At 43.3% G+C, this 11,176-nt stretch overlaps 1 pseudogene across 1 annotated transcript; it reads right to left on the reverse strand.

Moving 5' to 3' along the window:
• Nucleotides 1–10,277: 10,277 nt before the first annotated feature.
• On the reverse strand, nt 10,278–10,727 carry LOC105817402 (annotated as a pseudogene). Its single transcript, XR_001137839.1, has one exon. The product of XR_001137839.1 is annotated as a 40S ribosomal protein S15a pseudogene (transcript).
• Nucleotides 10,728–11,176: the final 449 nt, after the last annotated feature.

Genomic DNA, 11,176 nt, shown 5'->3' on the forward strand with positions numbered 1-11,176 from the left:
CTAATTTTTTCTATATATTTTTAGTTGTCCAATTAATTTCTTTCTATTTTTAGTAGAGACGGGATCTCGCTCTTGCTCAGGCTGGTTTCGAACTCTTGAGCTCAAACAATCCGCCCGCCTCGGCCTCCCAGAGAGCTAGGATTACAGGCGTTAACTCGAACTTTGAAAGAAGTTGTACCGTGGGTAAAATACTATCACACAGTATCATGTGCTACAGAGAAAGCTTTCATGAAAGGAAGAGTCAATTGATGAGGCAAACTTTATTGTTGTCTTATTTTAAGAAATTGCCACAGCCACCCCAGGCTCAAACAACCACCAACCCGTCCAGTCATGAGCCGTCAACATGGAGGCGAAAAGATTATGACTCACTGAAGACACAGATAATCATCAGCATCTTTAGCAATATTTTAAAATTAAAGTATGTACATTGTTTCTTTTTAGACGTGATGCTATTGCACATTTAATAGACTACAGTATAGTGTAAACATGGCTCTTAGATGCCCTGGGAAACCAAACAGTTCATGTGATTCAATGTATTGCGATATTCGCTTTGTTGCAGGGGTCTAGAACTGCACTTGCCGTGTTTCTGAGGTGCCCCTGTAATGCTTCTGTACATTCATTGTGTCAAAGTGAAACAGCTGAAATGAATGTAATTGTAACTTGTCAAGAAGTTAAACATTGAAGATTTTTTTTCCAGTGATCATAAATATACAAATTTTGGTGGAACACGGTGTTATAGAACAAATAATTTCTTACTAAGTTAAGATATTTATAGACTAGAAATGTACTTGGAGTCGGTTGGGTGCACACATACTTAATAACTGTTTCCAAATAAGCCATTAGAAAATTGAACGGTAAAAATTTTGTGACAAAACTGATTTTGAGTATAGAATACTTCAGCATGGCAATATATGCTTTTTCTCTTTGCTGCCTGTCATCAATCAGATTTTAGGAATCTTTAAACTTTTAAAGAACTACTTTGTGAATCAGCTTTTGTCCTAAAATGTTCTTGGGCTTTTGTATAAACAATTCCTCTAAATATTTTGGTTCATTTTGTTCAAAACTAGCTAGAGACATTTAATCAAAATTAAGTGAATGGCTCACCCTAAGACATCAGCTTGAATCTTTTAGGGAATTGCGACTATTGAGAACAAAGCCTGCAAACAGGAAGATACTGAGATTTATCTCTACAAAAGCAAGAGAGGAGCTGAAAAAATTAATTAATGACAGCTGAAATGGTATACAACACTTATGAGTGCTTTCGAGTATCTTGATTTATGGGAAGAATCTTATGACAGTGCTCATACGACAGTTAAGTAAATTTATGTTCTACAATGAAATGGAGTGAAGTCCAGTAGGCCTATGATTTGGAGCATCTAAAGCTGGTGAACCATTCAAAAAAATCATAGAGACAACTTATTTGACATGTTTTGTCAAGGAAAGCTAGTATGAAGCACAGGGAAGTATCTGTGAATATATCTGAAGTGAGATATTTACTCTTTTCAATAGGAAAAATAATTAAAATTAATAATTTCCTCGATTTAACTAAATTTTCTCCAAGCTTACCAGATATCTCAGCACCAGAAGGGAGAATGTTTTCTCAAATGAAAAATTGTGCTCTACAAAGAAGGGTCAATTGAAAGAGTTGATGATTTCAGATCTTTTAATCATAACATGTAACTCTGAAGAAAGTTGCAGGCAATTTTATGGAAAACTCTAAAATGATAAGATCAGGTCAAAAAATTACATTCTTTGGAAAAATTTGGTGACATCAGAGAGTGATGTGGCCAGGCGTGGTGGCTCACGCCTGTAATTCTAGCATTCTGGGAGGCCGAGGCGGGCGGATTGTTTGAGCTCAGGAATTCAAGACCAGCCTGAGCAAGAGCGAGACACCCGTCTCTGCTAAAAATAGAAAGAAATTATCTGGACAACTAAAAATATATATAGAAAAATTAGCCAGGCATGGTGGCACATGCCTGTAGTTGCAGCTACTTGGGAGGCTGAGGCAGTAGGATTGCTTGAGCCCAGGAGTTTGAGGTTGTTGTGAGCTAGGCTGATGCCGCGGCACTCACTTTAGCCAGGGCAATAGAGTGAGACTCTGTCTCAGAAAAAAAAAAAAAAAAAAAGAGAGTGAGGTATCTAAGAAACTGATTAAAATATGCAAAACACACCAAGAATAAATCATTCTGCTTACATTATTTTTTAATGTTCACATTATTAGCATAAAGAAGATTTTTTTTTGATTTGATGTAAGAAATACATATTATAGTTTGGGGAGGAATTTTGTTTTTGAAATTAATTTTTGAATAGAACGATTTTGTGGTTCACCTATAAAATAAAATCAATTTATTACTCAACACATAAATATTATAAAATCGTATTTTTTTATTACTTTTAGATTCTCCTTTCACTCTCAAAAGTGTCCCAATTTGGATGGTGTATTATAATGGTCACCCTTGCTATTACGTTTGCCATTAGCAGAATTCACAAATTTTCTGGTGTCGCATCTTTTAGGTGGATGGTAGTTTCATACTTCCCTTCTCTGTTTGTAATTAGTTGTGGCCATGTGACTTATTGTGGACAGCGAAAGGTGATCAGAGGTAATGTGTGGTATCTCTAAGAGCCAGTGCAGGGTTTACCCTCTTCCTCCTGCTGCAGTGATCACGGGAGCGTATGTCCAACAGAGGCTTCCATCAGGTTGCAACCTCGAGTGAGGATGGGCGGCACTGCTGTGTGAGAGATGAACGATGGAGTGTGATAAATAGATACGTACATGGATCTTTGTGCTGTTAAGCCACTGAGATTTTTGGGATTACTTACTACTGTAGCAAAATAGCAAAACTTAAACTACCCTAATTGATAAAGCTATTAAATAAATTAATCAATTACTTAATTTAGACCTCAACTTGTTCCAAAAGAACCTAGGGCAGTTTATAAACAGCAGGATAAAATAAAAAGATAGGAGATATGGCAAAGGGAAAATAGGGGTATGAAAATAGAGTTGGAGGGAAGGTTAATCCTCATAATGCATCTGTGTGTACGCATCCCTAGTGATGGGCCGGCACCTAGTCTATCATCTTCTTAGCAACAAAGGCAAACCTGACCAGTAACAATCCTGGTAAGATAGCAGCAGACAATATGCTTATGAAAAACCTTAGACAAAAATGGGACACTGTGTCAAATACTGAGCAACTTTCCTTCCATAAATAAATCAGAATGTTTCACATGGCTCTTTCTCATAGCAGTTCTCCATGCAAGCGGAGGACACAATGACAGTGCTCGATTCGGGAAATATTAATGGGAGGTGAAACAGGCTGGACAAATACCTCTGATGACCTGGTCTAATTAAACATGAGCTTTACACAATCTGTAGCATGAATGCATGTCCTTCAGTTAATCCATCCAGAAATATGTGTGTGTATACCACATTTCCTCATGAGGTCTCTTTTGATGAAAGTTATATAGGAGGAAGTTGGGTTATATTTTCTGGCAAGTTCCCAGAGCTGAGTCAGACCTGGCTCCTATCCTCCAGAAGCTTCCCCTCCAATGACAGGGCAGGATATATAAATAAACAGCCACAGCACACAATGAGCGAAGTGAGGAAAGCCCTGTCTACTCAGGGTGTCCTGGGGGTCCCTAGAAAGCATGGTGGCTCTTCTGAGTGATAACTGAATCACTCCCCAGGAGGGCCATGATTGGCTCCTGTGATCTGGGTCTCAGTTGCGGTTCAAGGTGTCTGGCTGTGTCAGGTGTGGTTAGGGAGAGTTGTCCTGTTTCTTTGGCTCCTTGCTTGGAAGAATCACAGGCAGGGTCAGCGCGAGGGGGTGATGAGAGACATGAAGCACTTCCACACAAGCAGTTTTTATTGCAAAGTGAAAGTAAATTCCAGAGAGAGGAACAGGTCTGTCCCCATGAGTGGAGACGACCCTGAGTTTAAAGACAGAGTTTAGAAAGTATAGTACACTCTCAAGGGCAGTAGAGAGCTGACTGCTCCAATAAGGAACAGCGTCATCCCTGGGTTAGGGTCTGTCCTTTATGCTAATCTCTAATAATATGTTAAGCTGGGGGTAGAATATTCGTGTCTTTTTGGGGAAGTGGGTGGAGAGTCCCAGAATCATGTACCGTCCCATTTTCTGTCCTTGTATGGCTGGCTCCGGAACTGTCATGGCACTAGCGGGTGTGAGTTTTACTATCTTCATGAGGGAAAGGTTACCTTTGGCCATAGCTCCTAGCTTCTGCACATGCTCCCAGGTGGAGAAAGTTCCTAACCTCAAGTTCCTGCTGTTGTGGTTTCTTTTCTCTGTTTTTATTGGTCCCAACCCTTGGCCCTTGACCACATCCCCCCATCGCCTGGGCTGCCACCTGCACGTCTAACTCCCTGCCCTGCCACGTGCGTACCCTCATCTCTACCTAACAGCTGCTTGGCATTGCTGTCTCTGAACAGTTTCATATCCAAGGACCATCTGGAAGGCCAGAGGGAGGAACATGCTGTGGTGAATAAGCCCCCGTGTCAACGACGGCAGCTGTGCCGGGCAGCCCTGGTGTCCTGCGTGAGCTCGGGGGAGGAACCTCAGCCAGGGCTGGACGAGGCCTGTGAACAGATGACCCAAAGACTGGAATGTTCACAAGGGTCTATTTTTGTTTCAGATAAAACTGGAAACAATGAGCCACTTGGGGAGCCAGCCTCCTGGAGATTGCTGGTGGGGGAGTGAGCCGAAGCTCAGTGGGGAAGTATGTCCGCTCTGAGCTCACTGATATATTTCCCTGCAGAGTGAAGGCTGGGCCCTGGGGAACAGGGCAGGGAATTGCAGTTCAGGGCAAGGCCGGCTCCCCTTTCACAAAGAGCCCATCTACGTGTCTCCATCCATCCATCCATCCGTCCGTCTGTGTCTGCTCCCCCGCCCACGCTTCACTGGCACCCAGCTGGTGTCTGGTCCTGTTCCTAGCTGGGAGGGTGGGACAGGAGAAGGTATGGGTTCTGTTCTCTGGACCAGAGAACAACCACAGGCAGAACACCACCAAGGAAAGCACCTGACCCATGTCAGCAGCGATCTGGAATTCAGGGTCCTAGGATGTCCTCTGTCGTTAACACACCAGTCAATGAAAAAGAATGTTTTCCCTTTAGAATCCTTTTCTTGGTCAATCCAAGAGCATTTCATGGAGAAATCTGTGAGCCTGTCTCTGGGATTAGGTGTGTGTGTGGGGTGGGGGAGGGAGCACCTCTCCAGGTAAGACTGTCATCCAGTTCTGGGATTGCAGTTAGAGCCCTAATGCTAGGGGTGGAAACCCAGATGCTATTTAGTCACCAGAGGCCTGCCCATCCTCCGTCACCTCCCCTCCACTGTGACACAGGCCAGCGCATGTAAGGGGCTTGCTGAGAGTCACCCAGCACATCAGACCTGCATTTTCTCCCCCACGCCAGTGAGGGGAAGTGCTTGTTCCTGCCACCATGGAAGAGTCCCGAACAGGATGGTGGGGAGAGGCCCTTCGCCCTTACCTGGGCTCCCGTTCCTTCTCTCCTTCCTGGCCTCCCAGATTCTTGGTCCTTTACCCAACACCTGTTAAGTAACCCTAGTACCTGGAGGTTTCCAGGGCTCCCAGTGAGGAGGGCTGGACTTTGCTGGGGAAATCTGGCCTCCCCCTGCTATGAATACCAGGTCTATCTTCACCCCAGAAGGAGCGGACCGCGCTCTGACGTCCCTGGCTGGTGGCCACGTCGCTGTGTGTTTCCTGCTCATGCTCCCCTCCCTGAGTCTGTCTGAGAGGGGATGTGAGGAGACTCAACTCACAGAGGGACCTACTGGCACCCTTCACTGTGTCTGGGGAAGCGTGTCAGTGGTTTGGCTGGGCTGGGAACTCTGGGAGCCCCTCTGCGAATGTGTCACTGCACGGGGTGTTTCTGACTGAAAGGGTTTGGTCTGGGAGTCAGATGTGTTTAGTTTATGGGGTTTACAGATCTGACATGAGGGAGAAATCAGCTCCTAGCCTCAGAACCCAGGCCAGAGTGAGAAGCGAGAAGACCTGGCCCAGGGTTCAGACACTGAATTCGAGGTGCTTTTGGCCAGGATACCTGAGGTGCTTTCCTCAGCGGTCATCCGTTGAGAGAGGAGCAGAAGAAAGACCCATGGCGGTTTTCTCAAGGCACTGCTTGTAGTACCAACTCTGTACTGAGTGAGGTTGGTGCACTGTGGTCTTTAACTGGTCTCAGATGTGCTTCGTCTCCCTATGAAGAAATCACACCAGGCCTGCCTTAAAACTCTGCTTCGTACGTTCCAATGTCTGCTGACAAGATATGTTGAGAGAAGCAAGACCCTGTCGAGAGAGGAGCTGGGATCAGCCACTGAGCAGTGAATCCTTCCAGTTCCTGCAATGATCTTTTATTCTTTCATTCTGCAATGACTGAGACTTCTCTGCCAGCTTTGGGCTGGACAGCAGGCTATGAAGATGAATCAGAAGTGATTCTGCCTTTGCGGCGTGCAGGGTCAAGTAGGTGAGACTGACGTGTTTATGAAATACCGTAACACCCAAGAGGCATGGGGAAGCTGCCAGGGAGGAAGGATACGTTATGAGGCTGTTCAGCGGGTTGCCACCTAGAAGGGGCTTCTTGGAGAAGGTGTTGTGGTGGTTAATTTCATGTGTTGACTGGATGAGGCCACGGTGCCCAGATATTTGGTCAAACATTCTAGATGCTTCTATGAAGGTATTTTTAAAAGATGAGATTAACATTTAAATTGGTAGGCTTGGAGTAAAGAAAATGACTCTCTAGGATGTGGGCAGGCCTCATCTAATCAGTCGAAGGCCTTAAGAGCAAAGATTGACCTTGAAGCAAGAAGGAATTTCACAGCAGGTGGCTTTTAGACTCAAACTGCAATTCATCCCTGGGTCTTCAGCTGGTGGTGTACCCTATAGATTCTGGATTTACCGAGCCCCCACAATTACTTGAGTCAATTCCTTAAAATAAATCTCTCTCTCTACACACACATATCCTGTTGGTTCTTTTTCTTTGGAGAACCCTGACTAATACTGATACAGATATCAATGGCTGAGAGTGCCCTGGGGGAGTCACTGCTGGCTTATGTGAATTCCTGGGCTGTGCATAAGCACAGAACATTCTGGAGTGTCAGGCTCCCATCGACCCATTTTGGGATTTGTGAAAGAATAACAGAGGCCTTTTTCTTCCCAGAGATTAGCAGAATGTGATTGTCAGAAATAAAAGCTTTTCTCTAGGAAGGTGATGGCCTCAGTGGAAGAAAGTCTGAAAAGGTTTCGTGCATCTAAAGAAGCTACTGGAAATCCCAGAATGGTGGACAAGCCACTCGTGGGTTCCACTGAAAACAATTAAAGCAAAAACCAAAGTCAAATGAGCAAGTGACAAAGAACACTACTTTAAGATTTTCAGAAAGCCACGCCCTTACTAGTCCTGAGACCCAAAGTCCCAGCTATCCCAAAGCCTGAGATAGTTATGTCAATTCATTTTTGTTTTTGCTTTTCTGAAGTATATAATACTATCCTTTTAAGGATGTCATCTTAAAATAGCTTAACATTTTTTCCAGATTCCTAATTTGCTAATTTTTCACTAGAAAAGTCATAATAGAAAATGAAAAGTTTATTCATCTTTCACTCCATCGAGTCTAGGAAGAAGAGAAATTTCATAGTGACGTCTGGGCATTTTCTTGCTGTGACCATCATTGATAGTTTCCTAAGAGGTAATGGCGATCTTCCCCGATCTTATTCCTTTCAAGCCTTCCAAAAGTTTTATAAACACTTGTGTTTTTACCTGAAATGACTTCCTGCTTGATATACCTGGGGTGATTTCTGTTTTTCTGACTGGCTACAGATTGATTCAGCATGTGGCACTGCAATGCTTCCAGAAAGCAGAACTTTGAGGATGGGGAGATGGGTTGGTTATTTGTGCAGGTCAGGGCTGGAGCTAGTGATGGCTTTCTTGCCAACAGAAAATGGAATACTGCTAATGTATGGCCTATAGTGGCAAAGAGTTTTTTTTAAAAAGTCACCTAAGTTGGCTGTAATAAAGTACCTATGGAGGGCAAGGATTTGGCAGATTAAATGGCTACTGCTATAGAATGTCACAGTAGACAAGCAGAGTGTGAGATTACAAGGGTGTGGGATGGGTTGGCTGTTTCCGAGTGCACTAGAATGAAAGAAATGAATAATGTCAGGGTGCAAGTCACGGTCAGAGAATCAGAGTGCTTCTGTAACTGCCTTAAAATAACTGCCTTCTAATTGCCTTGTAGCTTAATGTGTCATAAAGTTTGCTCATGAAATTGTAGAAAATAGCACGATATGATTCACAGCTGTACCGGGCCTCATGTGGGAGTGAGGACATTGCTTAAGAAAGGAGCGAGACACTGAGAATTGGTATGGGGACATTTGGGTAGATTCAGCTGAATCAGAGTAGCTTGACCCTTCACCCCAAATCTCTCTGAGCCTACTTTGCCTTTGGAAGCAGCCTTCTGCACTGCTCTCTGAGGGAGCTACCTTCTACTTGCTTGAGTACCGTGTAAGGAGATGCTAAGTCTCCTTGAGACCTATTCTCACCACCCCTCATTGCCTTCAGATCTATAACTAAGTCAGATCCTAGGAAGCCCAAGACGGATGAGAATAAAGTATGACCCAGGAGGAGAAATCACATGTATAGGAAGAATTACAAGGTAACAGACTAGGGGGAAAGCATTGTAATGTTGGACTGGGCCAAATTTATCAACGTGTATGTACTTACTTAGATATTCTTGATCTAATCTGTTAGCTTGAGCAGCTTGGAATGACTCCAGTGGTTTGCTTTCCTTTTGACTTAAACCTGGACACAATGATGGGCTGCATTCAATGAAACGGAGATGCCAGAACTTCCTTGGTATGCTGCAGACGAAGGAATCCAAAGGCTTAGAGATAGGAATGTTGGAATGGATTTATCACGTGCAACCCACTCACCCAGCGCCATACAGGAAGGTTGACCCAGACATCACTCTTTTTACAATGTTGTTGAGAAATATTGTACATGGTGAGGGAAGCCCCAGTATTCCTGAAAAACCTTGTGATGGTTGTTCTCTGCAGGCAGGAGTTGATGGGGGCACAGATTGCCATTGAAAAGGTTTTCTTGATTTCCCTGAGAATGATGTGATTCCAACGTGGCAAATACCAAGGGCAGTGTTTAACCTCCAGAAACAAGGTGACTGTGGTTACTGAAATTGACAGTAGGACTAGAGTGTCATCAGAGTTGCACATTTATCATGGTACCTATGTTGTCTAATTTACCATGGTGTCCCTAGGGACGAATAGATGGGTAGCCAAGGAAAACTTTACTTGGTCTGTGTAATGGGAAAAGATTTTTAGATTTGGTGAATAACACTTGCACTAGGGCATCACTAATGGAGAGTCACCAACTCTCACTCAATTTTTATAGCTATGGGAGTTACAGTTTTTCAAATGGTAGTAACATGACTTGGGCACCACTCTCCTACCTTTGAATATCATACCTAAACTGCAGGTGGAACATATGTAGATAACTCATTTTGGATTTGAAAAGCTGATCCTTTAGAATATCCTAGGACCCCACAGAGCCAGTACTGGGCACAGGTAGGTGCTTAGGACCTAAACTCTGACACATTCACAGATCCATGAGAAGGGTTGTTACCTCCTGAAGAGTTCAGTTTTTGACTTTTTTTTTTTTACTGCTTTTTTTTAGAGATAGTGTCTTGCTTTGTTGTCCAGGTTGGAGTGCTGTGGCCCATTCATAGCTCCTGGACTCAAGTGACCTCAAACTCCTGGACTCAAGTGATCCTCCTGAGTAGCTAGAACTATAGGCATGTGCCACCATGCCTGGCCAATTAAAAAAAATTTTTTTTTTTGGTAGAAGTCGGGTCTCGCTATGTTGCGCAGGCTACGTGAAGAGTTCTTGATGGCCATCACATCCACTTGTGGTTGACTTTTAAAGGTCACAGACCCTTTGAGAATTTGATAAAATTAATGAACACATTTTCAAGAAAAATGAATGCATACTTACATAACATTTGTGCTCAATATCTGGGGGTTTGTGGACCTTCCAAAGTTTCAGATTAAAAGCTCCTGATATACTGATGACCCAATCATTAAATAAAACAACAGAAAAGTATTACAAATGAATAGGAAAGGAAATACACATGGTCAAAAAATATGAAAAGATTCTCACACTCACTTAAAATAAGAGTAATGAAAATTATACTGAGATACTACATTTTTACTAGCATTTGGCAATGATTAAATGTTTTTTTTTTTTTTTTTCCACTGAGGCATTTTATTTGCAAGTATGTATTACATCCCTAGAAAAAGAACCCCAGAATTTTCCCTCCTGTGTGTTTTCTTCTTGCTTCTTCATGGTCCATGATGCCAGCTGAAGTTGTCAGTACAATGAAACCAAATTGGCGGGATGGGAGCAGATTATTCTGCCATTTTTCTAGATCTTTGAATTGCACATCAAATCTGGGGCTGATCACTCCACACTTGTTTAACCTGCCTGTGAGGTTCACAACAATTTTCCCAGCTCTGTGATCATCGATGATTTCAAATTCGCCAATGTAACCATGCTTCATCATCACAGTTAGAAACCGGACGATGACTTTGGAGCATGGCCTGATAAGAACCTGACGTTTGCCTCTCTTTTCGGCATTGTTGATGCTCTTAAGAGCATCAGCCAGGACATTCATGCGCACCATTATGGCGGCACGGAAAGATGGCGGCGGCAATGATTAAATGTTAAATGAGAAACTGTTTTCAAGAATATGGGAAACAGGCACATGCACCTTTCTAGTGGAAGTGCATGTTGACATTTATGGAGGGCATTTAACAACATTTACCAAAGATAAAAACACACTTGTGTTTTAGAGAGGGAACATGACTCACCCAAATCTCCCAGCTCACAAGAGGTAGAGCTGAGACTTGAACCTAAGGCTTCTGACTTCAAATCCCTCTTCTTTTTCATTTAACGGCATGGCCCTCGTGAGAGATGCTCTGCATTGGTGTCAGGTGTGTGGCATGTAGCCTAATGCAAACTCCCACCCCTTGTTCTGGGTCTAATAGAATCACATGGAAGAGAAAATAAAGCTCCTTGTGGTCTGCAAGCAGTTCTAGCTATCTTTTGTCTTCCAGAGGGTGCCATAGCCATCCGATGGCCAGTTCCAGA

Source organism: Propithecus coquereli, unplaced genomic scaffold (assembly GCF_000956105.1).
Source record: "Propithecus coquereli isolate 6110/MARCELLA unplaced genomic scaffold, Pcoq_1.0 Scaffold41, whole genome shotgun sequence".
Classification (NCBI taxonomy): domain Eukaryota; kingdom Metazoa; phylum Chordata; class Mammalia; order Primates; family Indriidae; genus Propithecus; species Propithecus coquereli.